This window comes from Pinus tabuliformis, chromosome 4_1, assembly GCF_031772625.1.
Source record: "Pinus tabuliformis cultivar Carrire ecotype Pingquan chromosome 4_1, CPIR1, whole genome shotgun sequence".
Taxonomy (NCBI): domain Eukaryota; kingdom Viridiplantae; phylum Streptophyta; class Pinopsida; order Pinales; family Pinaceae; genus Pinus; species Pinus tabuliformis.
Window position 1 is genome coordinate 619278808 of NC_142303.1, and position 21573 is coordinate 619300380.

The following is a 21573-nucleotide window of genomic DNA, read 5'->3' on the forward strand; positions in this document are numbered from 1 at the left end:
GAGGTTGACACAAGACAAGGAACTATCCTCATATTCCTTGTTTCATTTTTAACGAGCTTGACACAAGACGAGGAACTATCCTCGTGGGAGTTGTTTCATTTTTTTAATGAGGTTGACACAGTAAAAGAACTATCCTCATATCCTTGGTTTCATTTTTTTAACAAGGTTGACACAAGACAAGGAACTATCCTCGTGGGAGCTGTTTCATTTTTTTAATGAGGTTGACACAGTAAAAGAACTATCCTCATATCCTTGGTTTCATTTTTTTAACAAGGTTGACACAAGACAAGGAACTATCCTCATGGGAGCTGTTTCATTTTTTAATGAGGTTGACATAGTAAAAGAACTATCCTCACATTCCTTTGTTTTATTTTTTAACGAGGTTGACACAAGACAAGGAACTATCCTCATATTCCTTATTTCATTTTTTAACGAGGTTGACACAAGACTAGGAACTATCCTCATATTCCTTGATCACGACTCATAAGAGGTCATGACTTCCAAGAGCTTCTCATCAAATGGGAGAACAATGCTCTAGAAGGGATACGTATCAAGGAAACTGAGATCTAGTTCCAATGCCCCTAGTACATAATGTATAACATCATGGAATTGATCGTCAATTGATGTAGGCATGGAACAGGTTGCCACATAATTAACCCGTGGCGATGAAGATACCATTGGTACAAAAGGACCATTTAAGGAAGATGGTTGACTGGAAGCCATATTTGGACCGAGAAGTGAAAGCTGGTCAAAGGTGACAATTCTGCCTTCATGCGGGAAACACATCACTTGAAAGAGTGTTGAAGCAATAACTCCCATATTATAAACATAGTCGCACCCAAGAAGAAAATTGTAATCTAAAGGGACTGGGACTACCATCACATTCAGATAAATGATTTTCCTCCCAAAGTAATAGGTAACTGAGGAAGGATTCCTAATGGTTGACTGGATCCTCTGTTAAAAGCCAACAGATTCTGGGTAGCAGGCACAAGTGGCGGTGAACCGAGTGCTTACCGAGAAGTGGAGGAAAGGATACTCACAGATGCACCTTCATCTATAATAGTGCCAGATACAATCATATTACAAACTTGTACTATGATCTGGAAAGGCACATAAGAAGGAAGACGGAATCCTACAAGTTGATTCCAATCAAAGGAAGTGACCGGACTACTTGGAGGGGTACCATAGAAACGAAAGAATTAACCCCTTGAGTTATGAGAACGGGAGGATTTTCCTCCTATCTTGATGGAACAGGAGGATTTCCCCCAAGCTCATTTGAATCTGAAGAAACGAAGAGAACCTGAGTCGTATCATATTCACTCTCTTTGGGAAAGGTACGATTAATTGAAGGTGAGATTGGGTCAAATGTTCCTCAAACCGTTGATTTGGATCAGGTATAGACTCATAGGATTCACTTTCAGATTGAGTGGGTTTGACCAACGATTGATTTTGGTTAGTCAATTCATCAACTAATGAAGGATTAAGGGAGAGTCTCCTGTAACCAGATGGAATTCGCGACAGAGAAGCAGGATGGTTATCCAACACTTTTTTGGCTTCATCCAGATAGGGACAAAGGTGAATGGGGTGATTCCCTTCACATAACCTACAGGGAAACTTAACTTTACCCTTCCTTCCATGAACTTTACTACCACTACTTGATGGTGTGTCACCGTACAAAGCTCTCTTGAGTCAGCACACATGTGACTCACGATCGAAGGTCTCAAATCCTTTTGGTTGTTCTATGTACACCTCTTCCTCAATCTTGCCATTGAGGAATGTAGTATTCATATCCATCTGATGGATCTTCCAGCCCATCTGTGCTGATAGTGCCAACATCGATCTGATAGATGAGTACTTTTCTACAAGAGCAAAAGTCTCATCATAGTCGATCCCCTCGACCTGTGAGAAACCACGGGCAAGAAACCTTGCCCTATGTTTCTCCACACTACCATCAGCAACTTGCTTTACCTTGTAAAACTAACGAGAACTCACAACTGACTTGTTCTCCAGTCTTGGAACCACATCCCAAACATTGTTCCAAACTGTGGAGTCATACTCCTCCATCATAGCATCAACCCAGACTGACTGTTGCACTGCTTCCGTAAAGGAAGATGGTTTGGTCTCTACACACTCCCCAACAAGGGCCATGTAACCAGTGTACCGCTCAGGTGACCTCCTCTGTCTGTGCTGAGAAGATGGCTCTCCCACATTCTCTCTAGCATCCAACGAAAATTTGTCAGCTTCCCTTGTGCGTTTCCACCCCTCTTTGGAAGACTCTGCATGAGTGGATGTCTCCACTCCTGGAACCTCTGCATGCAGTTGCTCCACATCAGTTTGAGGCTCCTCCTCCTTAGGAACCAAAAGTTCCTCCTTTGCGTGCAACTTGAGCTCCCTCTCAAGGGAAACTCGCATGGCCTTCTTCTCGTCGAACTTTAGATCTTTGTGTACCACTGTCCTCTGACTGGTAGGCAAGAACATCCGATAGTTGTGGGGTGTATCAGTGTACCCCACAAGTATCCCCAACTCAGCTGTTGGCTTAAGTTTCTTTCAGGCATTTTTGGTCTCATGGAAAAATACCGATGAGCCAAAGATCCTGAAGTGACTCACATCTGGTCTCTTCCTAAAGAAAGCTTCCTCTGGTGTCTTCATCCCAAGTATGCGATGTGGGCTTCTATTTTGCAAGTAAACTGTTGTGTTGCATGCCTCAGCCCACAAGTGAAGTGGTAGGCCTTAGTCATGCAGCATCGCCCGAGTTGCTCCCACAATCGTTCTGTTCTTCCTCTGGGCCACTCCATTCTGCTGTGGGTTATGAGGTGCCGTCAACTCCCATTTAATTCCTTCTGTTGCACATAAGTCCTTAAACTCTTGAGAGACATACTCTCCACCATTGTCGCTTCACAAGGCCCTGATCTTCTTTCCATATTCTTTCTCAACCAAGGCTTTGAACTCACAAAACCTTGAGAAGGTTTGATCCTTCTTCTACATCAAATAGATCCAACATCTATGAGAGAAATCATAAATAAAAATCACATAGTACCTTTGTCTGGTGGTGGAGGCTGTCGAGAATGGTCCACACACATCTGTATGAACTCGCTCCAAGATTGCTTCAGCTCGACTATCTCGATCATGAAAGGAATATTTTTCATACTTACCCAAGGCACAACCTTTGCATGTGTCCACTTGCTCAAGTTTACCCTTGGGAAGTCCGGTAGAAATCTGTTGCATGATCTTCAAGGCCCCATGGTGCGAGTGGCCCAATCTTCTATGCCATAGCTCGCCAATATCTTGGCTTTGCACCAACTCTGCTTTGGAACTCAATGCAGCACAGTCATCTACCTCTAGCTTGTAAAGATTCTTTACTCGAATCCCAATTCTCTTGGTTTGACCCGTGGCGATGTGTCTCAGGAATGCCTTTCCTTTACTGAAGACTACATCATAGCTTTTGTCTTCCAACATTGTGATAGATACCAGGTCCTTCTTCAGTCCAGGCACATACTTTACATCAGTCAGGGTGAGAGGAGCTCCATGCTCCCTCTAAAACACAACCGTGCCTTCACCTGAAACACGATACTTTCCATCATCACCCATCTCGATGCGCATCTGGAGGTCCTTCTCCTCTAAGGTACTGAATAAACTCTTGTCACCGGTCATGTGGAATGAGGCTCCACTGTCCAGGTACCAAACACAACCCACCATCGATGAAACCATGCAAGCAATGAGGGTAAAATACAATTCGAACTATGAGGCCAGTGCCTCACCATCTGAACCTTTCGAGGATCCCTTATTGGATTTCATCTGTAGACAATTTGTTTCATAATGGCCCACCTCATGACAATTAAAGCATCACACTTTAGATTTGTCAATCTTCTTCCCACCATGAGAAGAACTCGATTTGGAATGGGAAGCCTTCCCTTTCCCTTTCCTCACCTTACTTGCTAAGGCTAGATTTTCTTCATCATCATGCTTTGATGAAGAACCATCTCTGGTGCTTCTCTTGATCTCCTCCTGCATCAGATCTGACCACAGTCGTTCCCAATCTGGCAGTTTCTCTCTTCCATTCACTGAGTCTTGGTAGCTATGCCAACTCTTAGGAAGACCAAGGAGAGCAAGACTCACCATGTCATCATCGGCTGTTGTGGTTCCTACACTTCCAAGCTCATCTCTGCAGGTGGTGAGCTTATTCAGATATGTAGAGATCGTGTTGCCATTTTCACACTTGATTTCTCGAAGCTTGTCTTTCAACCCAGCATCCTATAATCGTTGTTGTTCTGATATAGATCCTTCAATGTCTTCCGCATTGAAAATGGTGTCTCCTTCCCATGGAGACTCGAGACAATATGGTCTCAAACTCCCTCCAGAAGAATCCTCCTTGCTCTCACCACACATTTCTTCCATTCCGCCAATTCTTGGGCATTAGCTGCTGCTGGCTTGGGGACTTCTTGATCAATGAAGTCCTTCAACCCGTTGTCCTCTAATACCACTTCCATACGATCCTTCCAAGCTATGTAATTTGAGCCGCCATCCAGGGCATAGTCGAGTCTCGAGCCATTGAACGCCATTGGTGAATTTTGAGATGTTGTAAGAAATTGATTTTGTACCAACAATCAAGAACTTCAAAACTTCGAACTTCTCCCTTCTTTGTATATTGTTCTCCGCTTTGATCACCTTTGCTCTGATACCATGTAGAAATTTCGCCGGTAGATTAACCTAATAATGCAATGTACTAAAGCAAAATACTTAATCTACTTCCACAATCAAACTTGCAGAAGCTTAATCGATTTTGAGCAAGATCAAACAAAACACATATAACAGAGAAGAAGATTCAATCACACATAAAACACAGAAGAATACCCTGGGGAAAGCCTCAGCTAAAAACCCTGCTATCTATATTATCATACAAGTGGAAATATCTTAGGATTACACAAAGCTTTAGCTCTCAAGCTATCCAGTGCTCAGTACAATCCCTCACTACTGCTCATAGACATAATAGACAACACATATGCCTTCCTTTAGTCCTCCAAGCCTCATATTTCCTTGCACAGTTTCTCCTGGGTCCTCAAGCTGCCATTTGTGTGTAATAATCCCTCACACACTGCTTTGACCTCTGAAATAATTGCACAATCCTGAAGGAGTGAATTCCTTCTGCATGTAAGAGATATCCTCATGGGAATATACCTACAACTGATAGTACACTGTCCCATCCTTTGATCTCAACTGGGTCTCTATCTGAACTAACATGCATGAGTTATTTATGAGAGAATATTCAGTTATCTGAAGTACGCTAGTTGCATGCATGCATGCATTGACTAACTAAACTCACAATCAGTTCCACAAACTGTTGGAACTAATCTAACTAGACTTAACTCAGTTAAATGAGCTAACTAATTACAACTCAAAGTACAACTCATCCTGATCTCCTTAATTAATGGATAACTTCCTCAATCAAAGGGATAACTGTTGCATGTCTTCACATAGACTTCATGTTTGATTTTCTTCAACTAATTAACTCAAGATGAATCAATTAATTATTTTACAAACAGCTGCTGAGATCAAATTCGAATTTTAATTCTCAATTTTAATTTAGGGACTAATTAAAATTGGAATGTATCCCGAAATTCTATCTATAACAATGTTGTTTTTAACATTTCTATTTTTAGCATTTCTTGTTGCTATTTTCAACAAAGCAAGATGCAATTGCCTCTCTAGGTTTCCTCACTAATTAAAAACAATTCCTTAAAGTTGGAAAATAGCTATCTTACTGTTTGAGTTGGAGGCATAGTCTCTTAGTTCAAATTACCATGTTATGCGTTAAACCATGCTTCTACGCTTTCCCTTGTAATGCCTCTAGAAAAATTTAGAAGCTTGATTTTCTAGAGTTTCATAGTAATAGTAATATCTCTATAAGTAGGTCCTTGTTCCAAGTTTTTTTTGTGACCAGCTATTAATATCCATTGTTTTTTTGGTGATTTACTTTCCTATTCACTATTAGATGTCCTTCATAACTCGTTAAGACAGTGGTATGCATAGAGAGTGACCTAGAAAGCATACACAAGAAGTTCCTATCTCAAATTTAGAACATTATGACCAACTGGATGACCTTACATGGGTGGAACCATGATAAGATGTTGTTGTTAGTGGCTTAAGTGGAAACTTGAGTGTTAATAGTAGCTTATCTTTTTATTTTCAATATAGTTATAATTTAGAGTTATCCTAAGAGATGCAACTCCATTAAGAAATGTTACTTTATATATTATTCAAAAACCCTTGGTGAATTGATCATATGAAATCTTATTAACCAGTTAAGCATGTATGTTGAAGTTTACCCTTTTAGCATGTTGTAAGGGATAGTTGTCTGGCATGTTCTAAGGGATAGTTGTCTATCTGTCGAAGTCTACCCTTTTAGCATATTGTAAGGGATAGTTGTCTGTTTATTGCTTAGCTTCAAAATTTGATTCATATTTACAACTTAGTTTTTACCTATATCATTTAGAAAGGTGAGAGGTTTTCATTTAATAACAATCAATCAACCTTGGATCTTCCAAGAAATGAACACTCAACGGTTAACAACATTATTAGTCCTTGCCGCAGGCAAGGAAAGGACTATAGTAATCGGGATGGTGCCCACTAATATTAATTTGAGGTGGTTAAGATTATGAATAACCAATAATATTAATTGAACTGGTTAAGATTCTAAATAACGAAAGTTTTAAGGCTTGCGATATATATTTCCATAGTGAAATATTTTTTGCCATCTTAATTGGCCTCTTCCCGAGGCAGGGAGGCAAAAACTATATGCTATTTTCATTTTCTTCCTTCACATTTTGAATTGTGAAACTAATGCTAACATTAGCTCATTTTCTTTAAATGTTTGGGTTATTTAGTTTCTTAGTAAGATATATGTCAGGGGACACACACATTGCATGTAGCCAGACCACATACCACATGGCTATTGCATGTACTGTCCATGTGCCTATGATGATGATGGTAGCTATGATGTCAATGGGCGTGGTGCTTCTACCTTCGCTTCCATCTCTATTGCTAGTGGTGCTTCAACTGTTTCAACTGAATCTGCTACTGATGCTTTCATTCGGTCAAATGCAACCATCTCTTCCATTGGTGACTCATACTCTGTAGCTTATGATGTGGGCTCTATCTTCACCTGTGTCTCTGCGATCTACCCAATGCCTTTATATTCAAGGCATTCGTAACTAAAATGTAGAGCTTAAAGTATGTGCCTATGTTATCTAGCTATTTGATCAAGGGAAGCTGGATCGCCTAGATGCTTACCTATCAGGTAGAGCTTAAAGCCTCTCAGTTGGGACCTTAGCTGCTTTTCTTTTTATGGGAGCTATGCCTATTGAAACACCCATTTGAATGCCCATCGAATCTCATTGGATCAGAGCAACCACAACTCTCATACCTCTTAGCACCTATACCCATTCATTAGAGGAAATTTTAACCTAAAAGTGCACATGAAATTTTCACGTAATTTTCATGTCATAATATGTAAACCAAAATCAAAATCCTTTAAATTTAAAGAGGTACATGTAAATATTTTGGAGGGAAAAGAAGAAAAGCTACTTTGTTTTAATTGTATTTTTGGTTTATCTCCTTATAGGATTACTCAAATTTCAAGTGTAGACACTCATTGGATGAAAAATTAAATTCCACATCCAACGAGTACCCATTATGAATACTTTTGAAAAGACCCACATTGATAAAGATCGCAGATGCATTAAAAAAACATGTCCAACACGCTTTTTTAATGTATCTGCAGTGTTTATCAATGTGGGTCTTCTCAAAAGTATGCATAATGGGTTCTTGTTGGATGCAAAATTTAATTTTGCATCCAAAGAGTGTCTACACTTAAAAATTTGAGTAAACCTATAAGAAGATAAACTAAAAATATAATTAAAAATGTAGTTTTCTTCTTTTCCCAACAAAATTCATAACTCTTATTTTTATTATTTTAACTATTATTTTATTATTTTTCCTTATGAGGCCACTTTAGGCTGAAATTTCCTCTAATGGGACAAAGCACACACACCAATGTGCCACTCCAAGCTTATAAGACAGAAACTGAGGCAACCATGTTCTGAAGACGACTAGTTTTTTGTTCTGTGGTTTTTGTCTATGACGCCCACAGGCTATGCCTCTGCAACCCCTCTTTCTCATGCTTCCAATTAGTTCCTGAATCAGTCGGGTAACCTTCTTTTTCGGCTTCTCTTGCTTCCACCTTTGTTGTCGCTATAGAGTAAACTTATCATGGATATGGAACATGCTATGGTAGCAAAGTAGAGTAGATGCTTAGAGAGGCATGAAAACCAAACCAAGGACTATTCGCAGGTGCTGCTAGATCTCAAATTGGGTCATCACCTTAGAATAAGAAGTTATCACTATTTAAAAAAAAATGACATGATACTTTGGTTGTTACAAGTGCCATTATATGTTAAAAGTAGTGCAAGTGATGAAAAATGAACCACAACGTGGGCCCATCTGTGGACCACTTGTCCACAATGATGCTATGCGTGTGCTTCGTCCTAGACTTATTCCTACCATATTTTTTAGAAGTTTTGAGAAACATGCTTCAAGGTCGAGGTTTAACCACATAACACCAACTTTGTTCTGCTCAGGTACCCGACTTAATGGGTGTCTATTGTGCCAAAGTTGCACTAGAACTACAAGTTTTATTTCCATTCTGTGAATTTGGAAACATGATATTTTCACATGATATTTTGTAATTCTGCTACAATTCTTTTGATTGTAAGATCCCCAATTTCGATTTAATTCAATCAAATCAAATGAACTTTGATGATTTTTTTTCAGAGATTTTAATGATTTTTATCCTTTGAATTTTCTTGTCAATTTTTTCCCTAGGATTTTAATGTCGGAGAGATCCTAGGGTTGTTGATCAGGACCCCTAAGGCGAGACAAGTTCCTCCTCCCCTACCAAAGTTCATGTCTTTCTATGAAAACCACATCACTTGCATTTTTCTACATGACCGCACTGTTTTTTGGTTTCACATATATTCTGAAATATCCAAGGATGATTTACACTAGGCCTATGTTAACGCTACTTTAACGAGATAATGTCTATAGCAAGATTTCTTGTGGAAATATTTAATTCATCACGTTTCATTCTTTTGCAATTTTTTGTTTTCTTAAACCACCCTTTCATAGACATGGACTGTGTGCTTATGTTCTAAAAGCCTGCTTAAAGTAATGACCTAGAATAGTGGTCAAAAGATTTAAAGTAATGACTTCGAATAGTGATCAAAAGATCTCAATCTTTGCACCGATGATTTAGATATTATTTCATGTTATTTACATTCATAATTAGTGTTATTTTTCTTTGTTCTTATATTCAGGATGTGTGTTCTCTTTTTTGGGATGTGTGAAAAACTCCAGGTTTAAAGTTGTAATGCAGGTTGTACTCTTGAGTCCCATTGACACAATTTTGGTCATTCCTGGACATTAAAAAAATTCAATTTCAATGTGGTGTGGTCATAAAACACAATTCATTATATTTCACTTTGGCTTTTATTACACCCTCACTTCCGCAATCTTCATTGCATGGATTCAGTTTTGAATTTTGACAACTAGAGCAAGTCCATCAAAATAGTTAACAATGAAAAAAATTGAGGATAGATGTTAAATACTCAAAACATGATAATTATGACAATATTTTTGAAGCTCACTCAAATTTGGGGAATTTATCGACGAAATAATCAAACCGCATTGGCAGCAGTGTTCTAGAATTTCATATATGGCAAGAGCTTGCAGGACACTTGGGGACTTCGATACAACGATCTGGGTGGCGGGTATGCTTTTATTTACTTTTGGTTGCTTGTTTCTTGCTTTGCAGGAATGTGAACTATATACATTCAATACATGTAGGCTCTGGCTTTTGATCCATTGCAGGATCACATTGTCAAATAAATATTTTTTCATTCCAAAAGCCAAAGAAAGGGAGAGCGTGTTGCGTGCTCCATGTCATACTAGTGCAAATACTAGTTGATACTAGTGTGCAAAGACTACCTGATGTAATTTTCTTTAGATATTAGACTCTGGAGCAATGAGTCTTATATTTATGTTGTTTGATAGTTTCTTTGGAATGCTTTGTAATATATTGGTTTGTTGTCTTTCTCCATTATTTTATAAGATGTTTTTAAAATTTGCTTCAACTATCTTACAGAAATTCGAGTGTCCTTTAATGACATTGTCAAAAAAAGCTTCTGCTACCTTTACATAAATTATGTGTCCTTCTTTGCCACTTTTCATCTTTCAAATATGGTTATCAATATGTTGTTGACTATTTTCCATCCCAAAGAGGGTTTCAAAATCCTTGAAAGTTCCTTGTATATGATATTTGGGTGGGAAACGAGTTGCTGCTCACGGATGTCTTCAAACCTATTATGTATGATTGTGTATGCCTATTTGTAACTGGGGTTTTCGTACCCTATACAAATAAGTCTACAACACATTTTTCCTAGTACAATGTATTGTTGCCATATATAGTGAGTAAACACTGAGAATGTATGAAATTTTCTAATTGAATTCCTCTGGTTCTTAGAGCATTTTTCTATGATTTTTTACATGGGTAATGAGATATGTCTTGCTTGTATCATACAACAACAACTAATAGTATTGTTTTTGTTTTCCACCGGCAATATGCATGGTGAGACAAATGACAAATGTTTATAATGCAAGTACTTTCTTTCCTAGTGTGATGTATTGTTGCCATATATAGTGATTAAACACTGAAAGTGTATGCAATTTTATGTTTAGGTAACTGTAACTACTATACTTTCGGTGATTCTTCTCTTGGGTCGAGAATTGAATTCCTCTGGTTCTCAGATCATTTTTCTATGACTTTTTACAAGGGTAATGAGAAATGCCTTACTTGTATCATACAACAATAGCTAAAGTTATTGTTTATTTTTCCACTTGCAATATGCATCACGAGTCAAATGACAAATGCTTGTAATGCAAATACTTCTCTATTCCTTAATCCTATAGATTTTTTTTTCCATGTTGTGCATTTGTATATTTTGGGCCATTTATCTAAAATTGTATGTATTTTTTTCAAATGACACAAATTCAAGTGGATTGAAAATGTAGAATGCACATGGAATGTAGAGCTTTTATTGTAGCTATTGTAATAATTTTCTCCATTTCCAGTAATTTAAAATGAAACCAAAGCTAATTGCTAGTATATTTTCGCTCCCTCATATTAACTAGTTAACAAGTTATGGGGTCCTGCAATCAATCATATATTAACTAGTTAACAAGTTATGGGGTCCTGAAATCAATCGTAGTTGTTATTCCTCTTTTGGCTAAATCTTCCAGAAACCTTTCCACTTCATTGTAAAAATTCTCCTAAATCCATTCATAGATTTACAAGCTTCTTTTCTCTCTCATACTTCTTCAACAATGAAATTTCCCAATATCAGAGCCCAAGAAAATTTGAAAATGCATTTCTTAAGTAATTGTTTTCCAGTACATTAGTGTCACCAAATCCTAAGTTAACTCCCTTCCTAGCTAACGGGTGCTAAATATGAGTTGCATCACCCACAACAACAACATGATTTGATGTATGATCACTTGCATCACAAAGGAAAAATTATGACATCTGTGCAATCAAGAAGCCAATTACCATGGGTGAAGTCTAGAAAGTATTTGATATTGTGGGCACTAACTGGCTTATAAGCAATTTTAATATTCTATGTTGTCTATAATTGTGCTCTAACGCATTTTTTACTGATTTTATAACATCCTCTAGAGTCATTCTTTAAGCTCAAATGTTATTTCCCAAATAGTGAACCATAGAATGTTGAAGAATTCCTTCCCCATATGAAAAAGAACAAGAGGACCACTTGGGAAAAACATTTTCCATGTTATTTGTTTTTTTAGTTTCAACCTTGGCTGATCGTTGATGAATATCAGAAGTTGAGGATGCTTTATTATTCTTTGGCTCTTGTGATAACATTGATTGTGCAACTAATGGAGAATTCAATTTGAAGATTGAAGAACACAAATTATTCTTTAGCTCTTGTGATAACATTGATTGTGCAACTAATGGAGAATTCAATGTGAAGTTTGAAGAACACAAATTTTACTTGTACTCAGCTTATTATATTGGAAAATCATGTATCTTGTAGGAATAATAGAAGGGCATTGTGAAGTACTTTGTTTTCCACTACATCTCCCAACATCGGCTTCCTTATATGGCTAATATTAGCTCCAACTAGCCTGCAATTTATCAAATGGTGCATGTCTACATGCTTGCACATATTATTGGTATGTTTTTTATCGGCCTCAGATGTAAATGATGTTGATTTCCTTATAATATTAACTTCAATTGTTGATGTGATCCAACGAGCCTCGTATTTATATTTGGAAGGATGAATAACTTTTGGTTCAACTGGATGCTGTTAATCCGTACCTGCGCTCATTACAAAAAGTGCCACGAACTACAAACTATTCTAAACGAGCTTGAATGACAATATGTGAAAGTGTAAAACTGAAACTCCACAGTGTATTTTAAAACAACAAGCAATGCGACTATCCAATAATGTTCACACTCCAGTGCCCATTTTTCAAGGTGATTGATTGAAGATGGTTGTTACTTGAATTTAAGAGTTTTTTTTTTTTTAACAATGTGGTGAATCTGTAACTGTAAGACCTAATTTAAGGAGGACCCAGGATCAATTCTCGTAGCTGCCATTAATTTCTTATGATTTTGGTAAGAGACGAGACTCACTACCAGACCTAATTTAAGGAAGACCTAGAATCCTCACTGCCAGACCTAATCTAAGGAAGACCCAAGATCAATTCTCCTAGCTGCCACTAATTTCTTATGAAGACACAGAGTCCTCACTGTCAGACCTAATCTAAGGAAGACCCAGGATCAATTGTCGTGGGTGCCACTAATTTATTATGATTTTGGCCACTAATTTCTTATGATTTAGGCGAGAGCCCAAACTCACTAGGGGGAAAGAGTCTACTCCTTGAGCCGCACACCATACAAGACAATATACTCAATATGATTTGAATCCTGACCTCATAGGTTTCACCCAACCATCTCACTGGCCATCTCACCACACATCACTCACTCACTCTATATGCTCACTCTATACTTGAATTTACGAATTTCGGTGTATCATTTTCAATAATTTAAGGGCTTTCGCATCATATCAAAACAATCTAATCTAATAGTACATCTCTCCTAATATATGCAAAGGACAAGTGATCACCTAAAATATTTTTCACTGAGAACAACCACAGAGACTTGCTGCTTGTGCAACCACTCTTGTTATATAAATATTTAGTAGTTGATAACATTATTTTATAAATATTTATTCATTTATATATGACATGTTTAGCCACAAAAATTGTTTGGGATATTTTATAAATGTTTATCCATTCATATAATGAATGAATTTCTGTGACTGAAAGCCTTCCAATATAATATCATAAAAATTTTGATTTAAAATTACAAAAATAAAAATAAATAATTTAATCAAAAAATAAAATAAAATAAAATATTAATTTATTTTTATATTTATAAATTTAATTAAAATGTATTATTATTTTAAAAAAATTATTATTATTTTAAAATGTCATGAATACTTATTATCATATTAAATATAAAAATATAGGTATAAAATTTATTATTAATTTAAAATTGAAATAATTGAAATAAAAAAGAATAATTTAAATAAAAATGTAAAATTGTATCACTGAATATATATATATATATATATATATATATATTTTTTTTTTTCTTAAATGCCATCATTTTTCCAAATTCAATATAGTAAAATAAAATAAAGTTGTGCATATATTGTCCTATGAGTCAAGTTTTACTAGCACAACCTATCCTATGAGTCAAGTCTCACTAGCACAAAAGGTGGAGGATGGGCCTCGTCACTGAGGGTCAAACCTCATGGGGGTGGTTATGCCGTGTCCTAGGGGAGGAGACATGCTAGTCATGTGCTAGGGAGAGGAGACATGCTAAAAAATCCAGCCAACTAAGAGATTGTGTGGCCCAGATGAGGTGCAATCCTCGCATAACTTTGATAGCTTAGATGCCCTTGGGTTGTGGCTCCATCAATCCTGGAAGATCACAAACAACTTGACAAAAAAATATAGTGTCCTATTAGCTATAATCTATCTGTTATATGTTTTGGAGATTTTTACTATATATTTTTTGGTCTAATTTTGGAGGAATTTATTGGAATCACAAATTTAAGTTGTGATCTCTTTAATATGAGTGTCCCATAAATTTTTCAAAGATTTATTTAAAAATTTCATGAATATTTATTATTACACTGAAACATAAAAAGATAAGTATATGCAATTATATTACGAATTTAAAATCAAAATAATTTAAATGAGATTGTTTTTCTTAACTTATATACACTTTGACTTCTGTGATTCATATTGAATAATTAAGAAAATACTTTCAGTGGTAATCATTATTACAGGAAACATAAAAAAGAAATAGATATATGCAATTTTACTACTAATTTAAAATTGAAAAATTTTAATGAAATTGTATTTCTTAACACTTGTATACTTTCTGTATTCAAGCTTCTATGATCCATAATGAACTAAACAAAGTCTTTAGGTAGAAATCTACTTTTTTGAGATCTCTTTTAATATTATTTTTAATTTTTCTACACGTCATCATTTCTCCAAATCCAATATAGTGAAATAAAATAAAGTTGTGATTACAATATAGTGTCCTATTAGCTATAATCTATTTGTAATATGTTTTGGAGGTTTTTTTTGGATATTTTTTTGGTTTAATTCAACAGAAATTAGTTGGAATCACTAGTTTACATTGTGAACTCTTGAATGTCCCAGATTTTTCAAAGAAATATTTATTATGACACTGAAAACATAAAAAAGTAGGTATATGCAATTTTACTACTAATTTATAATTTAAATAATTTAAATGAAATTGTATTTCTTAACTTACATATACCTTTTTGGTATCTTTTTAAATATTATTTTTATTTTTTCTTCACATCATCATTTCTCCAAATCCAATATAGTGAAATAAAATAAAGTTGTGAATGCAATATAGTCTCTTATTAGTTTATGGCTGTATATTTTTTAGTCTAATTCCATAGGAATTTGTTAAAATCACGAATTTAAGTTGTCAACTCTTCAATCTAACTATCCCTGAGATTTTTCAGAATGTTAAATCTATATATAGAGTCAAAATTTTAACTCAAAATTCCAGAAAAACTCCTAAAATTATAATGGTAAAGGCAAAAATGTCTACACCTATTCAGCAATCAATCCTACAGCAGGCGATGGCAACTAATATTTACAGTGCCATTAACTCATTAATAAGCCACACTGTGTATACCAACAGCTGGAACCAATATTTAAAATGTCACTGACTCATTAATAAGCGAGACGGTACCTATATACCCACAGCTAGATAATGTACTTACCACCTAAATAATACCCTGTATCCAGGGTATTAATAAATCAATAACACAATAAATATTACCTATTAATAATTCAATTGCACAATAAATATCACTAAATGATACAGTTCGTCAGATTTGAAAGCTTTCGAGGCTTTTTAAATTTGATAATTTATTGAAAACTTTCTAATCTAACAATCCGTATACCATTAACCTCATTCATCAATGTATAACAGAGTAGATAGACACGCCATTGATCACTGTCACGACTCACGCTGCCGGCCTAATGTGTCATTTACCAAAAATAGGGAGAGGCTAGAGCAGTGTCGAGTAATGGAATGGAACAAAATACGAAAAGGGCAGTCACCGTCAGAAGAGTTGCCCAACACCTCGGAAACCTTTGATGTACGGTATGGCTGCGTTTCATATTTGCAGGCGAAGGACAATCTCGGACTTCGGTATCTTACAACTCAAATCAGACGTATACCTACAGAGTACTCTTACAACTCAGACGTATACTTACACAGTTGTCTAACCATAATATTTTCAGGCGAAGGACAATCTCGGACTTCGGTGTCTTACAAAGTTATAACCACGATTGTCATTATACCAAAATTCGCAGGTGTTAGTAAATAGACACATCGTTAGATTTAAGCACATGCCACTAAATACATGGGAGGCCGTTACACCAAAACTCGCAGGTGTTAGCAAATAAACACATCACTAGATTTAAGCACATGCCACAAAACACACGGGGAGCTTTGGATCATCCTTCTACACCACCATTAACAGGAAACACAACAACCTTCACAGTCCCACTCACTCTTCTTATTGAGAAATCTAACACGTTAGCTCGACGCCCAGTCAACCCAGCTGTTGTTGTATGTGCTCCTCTTTTTGACCTTTTAGGATAGAACCTGTGGGACATGTGAACCCGACGTTGTCTCTTGACAACTTCTTGTTAACAGAAAATCGGTTTTGTCTCTCGACCATTTTTGAATGATGGGCTTTCATTGTAACTTAAAAAAAATAAGTGTTGGTCGCTCTGCCCTTATACTTCTGATTCGGCTTTGTTAATGTTCTCAAGGCTCCTTTGTCACTCTTGTAAGCCTCCCACTCACATAGTATAAAATCAATGTTTAACCACTCTATTACACAATTCCCTGCAATGTTATATGTTCATATATGTGCATCCAACAAATAATAAAGTGATTACAGAAGGGCTGGTTAAGAATCAAAATAATAGGTTGCAGAAAGAATGGTACGAAAGTAACTCTGAAAGAGTGAATCACTCTCGCTCTTTGCACTCTCTAACTATTCAAACAAATGATAAATAATACATCATAGTATCCATTTAGATCCATAGAAATAAAATGGAATGGATCAATTTAGGGAAAATAAAACAAATTACAGAAATCCAAAGCAACTTTATCTTAACAAACCCACTCATTGAGGAATTTACTCCTTTGGTACAGAAATCTTAACCTCTCAATCAATCAGGTTTTTATGGACACCCGTGCATAAGTTACCATACATATCATCCAAAAAACCATCAATAAACATATGTGTTTTCTCCTAAGCATATTGTCAAAAGCAAAAAATTGTTTGTCATAAATCTAGAATATGATTGTGTGAGATAAAAAAACTATTAAATTGATGAACAAATAGAGGAGATTTGTCCATGAGGGGTGAAAATTTTCTCCTTTCTTATATACATAGAAAATATATTTATATATTAAAAATAGATTTTTAATCAAATAAATATTTAAGAAAAATAAATTATGTTTTTTTAAATTTGATTGATTTTAGTCTCTCGGACTAAAAATTATATGTTACTAAAACCACAGAGTTTTATTAGAGATGTCTCTAATGATTATTATAAGGGCCATTTCCTTTCTTGAAAAAACTATTTAGGTTCCAACATTTTTTCGACCATTGAAACTTAAAATTCCCAATCCCCTTTAGAATTATGAAGTTCTTCAACATAATGTGCATATTGAACTTTCTTAATTATCAAATTCATATTCCACATTGGAACAAAGGTCTTACTTTTATAGTTCAATCCATGTAGAAAGTGCTTGGCTTGGCACTCATTAGTATTTGTGTAGGAAGTATACTTTACAAGTTCCATGAACCTCATATTATACTTTTACACTAATCAACATCATTGAATTGATGCACTAAAGAGTCCATATTGTTACCCTTCAAAGAATGTTTAAACATATTTCTTTCAAAATATTTCCTCAAACAAAAAATGTTAAAACATATTTCTTTCAAAATCTTTCCTTAAACAACTCCTAGGAGACATTCTTAAAAGCGAGATGCAATTGCGTCTCTAGGTTTCCTCACCAATTAAAAACACTGCCTTAAAGTCGGAAAATAGCTATCTTAATCTTTGAGATGGAGACATAGTCTCTTAGTTCAAATTACGATGTTATGCATTAAGTCATGCTTCTACGCTTTCCCTTGTAATGCCTCTAGAAAAATTTAGAAGCTTGATTTTCTAGAGTTTCATAGTAATAGTAATATCTCTATAAGAAGGTCCTTGTTCCAAGTTTTTTTTGTGACCAACTAGGGTTAATATCCATTGTTTTTTTGGTGGTTTACTTTCCTATTCGCTATTAGGTGTCCTTCATAACCCGTTAAGATAGTGGTATGCATAGAGATTGACCTAGAAAGCATACACGAGAAGTTCCTATCTCAAATTTAGAACATCACAACCAGTTGGATGACCTTACATGGGTGGAACCATGATAAGATGTTGTTTTTAGTGGCTTAAGTGGAAACTTGAGTGTTAATAGTAGCTAATCTTTTTCTTTTCAATATAGCTATCATTTAGAGTTATCCTAAGAGATGCAACTCCATTAAGAAATGTTACTTTCTAAACTATTCAAAAACCCTTGATGAATTGATCATATGAAATCTTATTAACCAATTGAGCATGTATGTTGAAGTTTACGCTTTATCATGTTGTAAGGGATAGTTGTCTAGTATGTTGTAAGGGATATTTTTCAATCTGTCGAAGTCTACCCTTTTAACATTGTTTTGGAGAATTTGTTATCTACGGATAAATACTAATTCCCTAGATAAGTAGCCATATCTAGAACAACAATTTAAAGTATTTTAGTCTTTTCATATAAGCAATAGATAAGACGAGAAGATGAGTTAACCTACTTGTAGTTCCACTTTCCTCTCGTCTCCTTTGTATCGATCCTATCGCTCCTTCCTGTACTTAATACGCTTGAGAAGTACCTGTAAAAACAACAAAAAACAAAGAATCGATCAAAGCAAAAGTTCTATTGAATATAAGTGAATGGAATCAGATACATTTCACACATATAAGCATTATAAGGCATACAAACATATGGGAGAAAGGTTCAAACACTTAATTGAATAGAAGAAGGAATTACAACCATTTTGTCTGATTCAAAGTCATTCCTCCAGCTTGGATCCCATCCACATCACATCAAAAGCATGACAAACTTGTAGCATTACAATACTTGCTTCAAATCCAATTCCCATAGCAACATTATCTCCTTATAATTCAACATAGTCCAGCCCCTGATCACTTAGATGAGTGGTCAATTTATAGGGAGATGAAGGAGGTTTTGTCATAAATGGTGGTATTGGATGGACTTCCATACTTAGAATTAGTTCCATGGAGGAAGGGATGAGAGGATAGGATGCATCTTAACTCATTCCTCATCCATTTTCGAACTCATAAGAGTTGATAAGTGAGAGAACCTTCTAGATGACTCCAAAAGATAAGAATATTCCCCAAACCCTATGTGAATTTCGCTCAAACTCGCCCAACGCAGGTGAAAGGAAGCCTAAGTGCTCTGCAGAGCACCCTAGCATGGACTTAACTACTTTGCAGTGCACCTTTACATAGGCCTACCTGCACTAGTCCTTCTAGAGGCCATTTCTGGATGTCTTCAAGTCATGAAACTGTCTGGGAAGGAGGCATTCAAAGGGGTGACTTGTTTAGGGCATGTAGCAACTGAAATTAGGGTTTGATGAGCCCTAAAACACTGATCTGGATGATGGGATTGATGTGCCCAAATGGATCTGTAACAGTTGCCCCCTAAAGCATGAAGTCGGAAAAATGCCAATGTCGAATGAAATGCTTTACGATGTGATGAGGAGGTATCGAAGTGGAAGGTGACCTACATCAATTACAATACATATATCATGATTTTTTATTTTTACATGAATTTCTGAGGGAAGGCATACCCATGCTCAACTTATAAACTTTCATTACATGTACATAAAAAGTCGTCTACAAATATAGACCCATGATTGGAATGACTATCAATGTAAAGCCATTGTACATATGATTTAGTACTCCTGAAATCGCAGCCCAGATGGATGAAACTAGATCCGAGGTCTTCTATCTCGTTCAATCGTTTGCTCAAGTATGAGTCTAACCATGTGAATATGTGATCTGAAGTCGAACATGGGAAGACACCATCTGATTACCAGCCAATGATGTAAGATGTTAACAGACGCGAGAGAAATCATTGATAATGATAATGATCCTCAAGGTACTACAGTACATTCTACATGGTGTGAATGGATGATTTGATGTCAAACACCATACAAAGTCTTTCGGTTGAAGGCCATTGATGTCAACCTATCACCGAAAGCGAGAAACCTGCCATTGATGTATGAAAGCCTCAAGGTACTCGAAGGGTGTTTCTAAGTCAATTTCTTGGATAATGAGCTAATGTCGACAAAAAGCGACTCGTCACAGGAGGGCCTTGATGTATCCCACATCAATGACATGAAACGACTGTAATGATACGGAATTTGACTAACGAAACAAGGTTCAGGAATGGCGGTCATGAAAATGAAGGTTTATGGTATTGCAAAAGATGAATTTTGACTGAATGACTTCTCTTGAACATGTTGGCGACACTAAGATGAATTGGTAGCATTGACCCAAAACGAAAGTAATGGATGGTGTGATATACCATAGGTATGATAACCATCAAGAAGATAACCCAACCCAAATAGTCTGAATGAATTGGCAACATTGACCCAAAACGAAAAGTGATGGATGGTGTGATAGACCATAGGTATGATAACCATCAAGCAGATAACCCAACCCAAATAGTCACGGAGATGAAGTGCAAGTGTCATGTTCAAGAGCGACCTACTACCATAAAGTGGTTTTCCCATTTTCCCCAGTCATTGATGACCAATACCTCTTTATTTTTATCAAGTTTGAGGAGGATAACATATGCTTGTTGTATAATTCCACCCTTCGAGTGAATCCATCGCTATTTGATGTTTTAACGAGTCTAGCGAAGGTGAAACTTGGTCTTGTCTAGATGGACAAGTTTGTCACTATTTGATGTTTTAACAAGTTTAATGACAAAGATAACTCGATCTTTTTCATGTTTAGAGAGTTTGAAAAGGGACAAAAAGAAAACTCCACAAGTTCTTTTTCGTAAATTAATCTCTCAAGCCCGAAAAAGCATAAAATAATACAAGAGAGACCTATTGATCATGTTCGGTCAACGTATTCCTTTTTCATAAATAATCTATCTCAGTCTAGGAAAGGGTTAAACTTATACTGAGTAGATGTCGTTTCCAATCTGTTAACGAGCTCAAAAGGACAAGCGCTCAGCAATATTTTCATATTTCTAGAGTCTGAAAAGAGCTTAAAGGGGACTCCGTTTTGAGGAACGAATGGTGTCTAGGATAGCAACTGGTTCCGGTGATGTTGGTACGTCTCAAAACATGTTGATTTATGTGAAGAGGCTGGCTAATAAAACCACTCATTGCAATTGTTCCTCAAAAAGGGTAAAACAACCAAGTGAAAGCGTATGATCGGCCAACCAGATAGTGATAATGGAAGGAGAAAAGCCAAGGCTCATCTGGCGGAAGAGGCTGATAGAATGGCAATCACGAGGGTTAAAATGGAAATGGGTTCATTTCTAGACAAACTTGAACCATAGGTAACTATGCTTGGATTCAGTTTCATGTTTACACAAGCTTGAAATGAAAAACTATGCTTGGATTTAGTTTCATTTTTACACAAGCTTAAAACTAAGAACTATGCTTGAATTCAGTTTCATTTTTACACAAGCTTGAAAAGAAGAACTATGCTTGAGAATGGTTT